The following is a 5,836-nucleotide window of genomic DNA, read 5'->3' as shown; positions in this document are numbered from 1 at the left end:
GGGGGGGGAAGGTGAGTGAGCAGTTGCATGGTGCTTAGTTGCTGGCTGGGGTTAAACCATCACAATCCGCAAGGATGATACTCTCATCAAACTACAAAAGAATTAAAATCCACTGTGTTTTGCTACCTTTCAATAACCTGCAAAACTGTTATATTGAAAATACTAAGGAAAAGCTATATAGAAGAGCCTCTTCTAATAAGAGACAATACATTCACATGGTTGTCAACCAAGCCAATATTACTGCAGTCATTAATCAGTCACCTTTCAGGATGAGGTGCTTTCTTTTTAAAAGTTCTTGCACACAAGCACAACATAAAAGGTATATGCTCTGTTTAAAACTGTCACATGCGAGTTACCCAAATCAACATTTTCTCAATATATTACTCTATCATATAACGTAGACTTGGACAAATCTTCTAAGGTAAGATAGAGAAAACCAGATTGAGTCACTATCCCACTAAACAGCTCCAGTAAACTAAAATAAACAAAAAAGCAAAACAAAACAAAAAAAACCCAATGCAAAAACCAATGAGAAAACCCACTAATTTTTTTTCTTAAATTACAATTAAACAGTTCCATAGTTTTAAGTCTCATGGCAGACTAAAAATATCAGGGACAGCAATGAAGAGGTGTCAGTGTGTTCTTTGGTGAAATTGATGGAAATATCCAACTGGATATAAAAAAAACCGGCACCATGAGAATGGCCAAACAGTGGGACAAGTTACGCAGAGCGGTTGTGCTGTCTCCCTCCTTGGAGGTTTTCAAGGCCCAACTGGACAAAGCCCCAAGCACCCTGTCTGACTGCACAGCTGACCCTGCTTTGAGCAGGACGTTGGACTGGGGACCTCCTCAGGTTCCTTCCAGCTTGAATAATCCTATGATCTTACGTAAGAAATTTGAACAGCCTTTCTAACATCATTAAAGCTGGAATTTTTGACTTTTTAACCCACTTCAATTAAAAAATATAAATGCTTAAAAGTAAGCTACTATTCAGCTTTCCATTTTAATAATTTCAACAGAAACATGAACAACAGAAACTCTGTGCATCTCTTTAGCAGAGAGCAACTGAAAGCCACAAGCAGTAAAAGTCATTTCAGACATAATATTTTACCTGGAAACAGTGTATTTTCCTTGTGTTTAGTATAGCATTTCCTGCTCTATAATTCTTGACAATATGACAACTGTAGATTTGTAAAGGAAGTCAGATTTATGTAAGATGTGGCGCAAAAAAAAGAAAAAAAAAAATCACTTGCCTACTCTTCCTCCTGTGTAAAAGGGATTCAAGGCTGACTTCCCTGTTTTATTTAAAAAGCAAAGTTTGGAAGACTTCTGAGCGTCAATACTATGATGCATTACATTGACGTTTATCTTCTCAAGATTGCAGATATACAGTAGAACCTGAAGGTGATATTTTTCATCTCTGCTGCAAGGTGAACTGTGGAATAACAGGAATATGAATTACAAGATGCACCTAGCTCTTGCAGAAAGTTAATGAAAACTGTATTTTTATCTGCTGCAGACGAGCTGCCTTTACATTTTTGCTTTCGCTAATTTGTTGTGGCTTTAAACCTCTGTCTGATCGGTGCTGGATTTTTCAAGCTGACGTTCTAGAGTAGGATGGATCCATTTCTACAAGCAGGTTACCTCTCCGCTACACATTTTTGTCCTGCCTGTGCGCCAGCACAAGCAGAGGCTTACACCCGCGCGCTGAGCCGGGTCAAGGACTGCCCGCGGCCAGCTGAGTGGGCAAGACAAATGAAGCTGGCATCCATAAGCAAGGGAGAACACCAGCACCGAGCTAGTTCCAAACAGGAGTGTGAGGGAGAAAATAATAAAAAAACCCAAACCAAAACACACCACCAATACCAAAAGCTGCTGGAAGCTGAAAAACACAGAGGAGAGTGCCTTAGTAGCAAGACACGCAGAACACAGCTGCCTCCCCAGGCTGCTTAAAACCACGACTTGCGCGTAGGCATACAGCCGAGAGGTGAGGGCCGCGCGGCCCTGCTCCGTCCTCGGGGCCCTCCTCGGGACCTCTGCGGGGCACCGGGGAGAACCAGCACCTGCAGGCTGCCTGGCTCCAGGGAGGGTTCGCTTCTTTTATACCTTTGAAACGAAACAACACAACACAACAAACCCCCCTCGCCCAGAACACCACAAAACCCCAGAGTGCCTCTCTCTAAACCTTTCTTCCCCCTTGGAGGAGGAGACCCGCTCGCTGTGCTGAGGACGGGCAGGTGTGAAAGCAGCACACTTGTGTCCCTACGGAATTTAGGGCCAGGCGCTCACAGTGCGCTAAGAGCATCAGAAAAAAACAGGCAGGCCTGCCCAGCGCTGTGGTTTTCCGAGTCACTGCACCCAGACCCCATCTCAGCCTGGGTGTTCCAACTGCTCCTAGGCAGGGAAAGCCTCTAACAGTAAACCAGACTGTGTCGGGTGGCCCGCGTAATGGCGGCTGTTCCCCTTCCCAAGGCACCCAGGACTCTTCTTCCAGCACTGCCTGTGGTAAGTGCTAATGGCAACGCAGGAACACCGTTGCGCCCTAAACAAAAGGACGTTTCTGTTACGTATTCTTAGCAGTATGAATCTCCCTTTCCGCTTCTAAACCAAACCTACAAAAAGAAGATTATTTTCCCTCTTACTACAGAATTAAGGGGACAGCTGCATGTTCTTAAATTCTGGGAGGGGAGGGAAAGTGTGCATAACCAGTGGTTGCCCTGCATTAGGTAAGGGCACTTCTCCCTTTTCAGGAAAGATCCAAGCCTCCATAGAGTTCTCATTAAAAATATATAAAAATTTCTCAGCATGATGATTTGAACACATATTTCTAGATCTCCAGGACTACCCTTTCCTTAGAAAATGCACCCAAATGTCAGGCAGAACTGCCTTCCACATAAGTATTTTCTCACTCTCGTATCCATTCTTCTATGCCACTGCAGCTAGATAAGAAAGGGTATTAGGGAATATGCCAGTCTAGTGCTGGCCACGTTTCTTCAGTCTACAGACAAAAGAAATCAAACTAAGTAAAGAAACCAAAACTTTAAAAGCAAAAATGTATGAAGGCAAAGGAACATCACAGAGGTTAACATGCATTGGGATAAAACCAGCACCGGTTATAAAACATTAGAGTTGCCATAACTAGTCTCTTATATGGTTTAAAGTTTCTTTGAGTCCTGTAGCTGATACAGTATAAAAACAGTTAAGCAACATTAAGGTCTGACAAAATTAACACATGCATGCGGGGGAGAAAATGGACTTCCTACAGGGAAGTTGTTGGGGTTTGGTGTTAGACTATGAATAGATCTCCTAAATATACACTGCTGGAAGGCTTCCATTCGTAAAGCCAAAGTGACTTACAGAAATTCAGCTACATACAACTACATACAGCAATATTTAATGGGTTCGGCTGCAAGACACTGATTCTGTATCTGAAAACTTAACCTCCTCATCAGTAAAACCGGGCTTAAAAATGCCCATGCATTTTAGTAAATATGTAAAAAGTATATTGCTCTGGACTTAGGAAATCTCAGGTTTGAGAATGTAAAAAGGAAGACAATAAAATACAATTATTTCTGATACGTGAAAGCATTCTCACCGATGAACATTTTAAGGCATCAGAGTCAAGATTATTCAGTTATTAAAATATATTTTTGAAGCACTGACCTAAAAAGTGTAATGAATTCTGCCTGCAACATTATGCCTTTGATAATGTTAAGCCGTAGATTATGGTTGTTACATAAACCAAATGAACAGATAAAAGTTCTGCCTGTTTCTTAGAAATTAACAGCCGTGAACCATTCCTGAAAATTAGGATTGCTGGGATTAGGCTGCAAACTGTATTTTGACAAGTTATCAGTACAGACTAAATTCTTGGAAATATCATGCAAGATAAAACCTGTTCAAAAACCTGTTCAAGCTGCCTCTCCTTTGCAGCAACAATAACTGGCCAAGTTCTATCAGTGAAAACTTTGGTGCTTAGCGTTTAAGGCTGTGAAGACTTCTTTAATCACAGACATGAACTGTAGAGTTTAAAATGAAACCGTTTTTTCCCCCATAAAAACCTTAGCATTTTATATCCTGTGACAAACCTGTTAGAAGTCATACTGCCCAAGCTATTACAGGGGATAAAGTCAAGAGAAGTAGTCTGATCATTTATCTTTCTCCCTTATTTCCAGATATCCATATCATTTAATATCTTACTGCAACGCACGAAAACTCTTAAGCTGTTAAACAGTGGGTCTTGAGAATAAGCCTAATTAACTCCCCAAATTCCCACAAAGAATGAATGAGGAAAAAAAAAACCAACCTGACCAGGAAAAAAAGAAATAAAGTGAAGTATTCATCCTTCAGCTGAGAATGAGATTGGAATAAGAACCCGGAATAACAAGAGATCAATGCACCTCATTACACTAACATGGACTTGTGCTGGCTGCAGTCAATCAATGATCACCATCAAGCCTCCTTGTAAGGATCCAATCATACCTTCATCACCTGATGCAAACATACAGGACTGTTTAAAAAAGTTTTATGTTTGTTTTTTGGGTTTTTTTTTTTTGTTCTTTTTTTTTTTAAAAAAGATACCATATTGCTTCCAGGAGATATAAAAATTATGTTAAGATCTGAAAATCAGTGTCTCGCATGCCTTATTTTAAGCCCAGCAGCCTCTCTGTCCTCAGCTTAACAGCAAAAACCTAACTAGCTACCTCTGATTACCTGCAGTCCCTGTGCACATTTCACCACGCACATACGTGCAAGTCAGCTTGGGTTTAGAAATTATGCACCCCTAGGAAATATCGCCAAAACAAACACCTCCCAAAGAGGCACAAGGCATCTCTCAACCACAAGATCTAGGCATATGGGAATCAGAGAAAGGGGATGTAGGACAGATGAATTGTGCTCAAGGACAGCAGATTTCAAAGAATTCTAATTATTTTTAAAGTAGGCCAACCCCCAGGACATATCCATTTCATCCAGAAAAATTAATCCAGCCTGCTCCCTGCCATCCTCTTTTCCCAAGGCCCCTCAGGCATACACAAAGATTAAAGGCTACATGAACTATCCTGGCAGTCTGCTCCCTTTTATCACACGAGCTTGACAACTCCCCTGTCATCACCAGCCTTGGTAGAAGATAATAACAGGAGCAAAACTTGTTAACTCCCCAAGAGGTGATTGACGTGACTATTTGTGGAAAAGGTAAGTCTGCTCTCTAATACGGCGACTCTGTATCTTACAGAGATTCGCCCCCCGAAGCCCCATTTCTCTACATGAAATAATGGCGATGGCATTGACACTTTGGACGCCTGCCCACTGCTCCGTATATGAGCGCTCAAGGGTCTCATCATACGTTGCCAAAGCTGGGCCAGAGTAACCGTTTGGCCGAGGTTTGACATCAAAGTCTTCTCCCAGTCTTGATTCCAGCGCCATGGACAGCTGCTTTCCTTGAGGATGTTTTTTCTGCTGGTGACCCTGAAGGAGGAGCTCATGCCTGGACCTGCTCAAAGAGCTTCATGGCCTCACTGTTGAGTCAATGCTTCTTGGCTTTCCTTAGCCCAACCTTTCTTGTACTGTTTACATAACTAAAAAATAAGCAAGTGTTCAAGACAAGTATTTTGGATTGGTATTGCAAAACACAGAGAGGGACAGAAGACAGAAGAAGTCTTCAACTCTTAGACACCGAGATCACACAAATGCATCCCAGAAACTAACCTGCAGTCTTGCTTCAGACACCCAGGGCTGGAATACCTCCACAGAGAGTACTTGAGACCATTTTACACACTCAGTAAATCTCATGCTGTAGGAGTACCTTACATTGCATGAAATAGCAGCATTTGGAGCT

The sequence above is a fragment of the Haliaeetus leucocephalus genome, unplaced genomic scaffold (assembly GCF_000737465.1).
Source record: "Haliaeetus leucocephalus isolate CR32 unplaced genomic scaffold, Haliaeetus_leucocephalus-4.0 Scaffold284, whole genome shotgun sequence".
Lineage (NCBI taxonomy): Eukaryota > Metazoa > Chordata > Aves > Accipitriformes > Accipitridae > Haliaeetus > Haliaeetus leucocephalus.
This window is presented reverse-complemented; position numbering follows the sequence as displayed.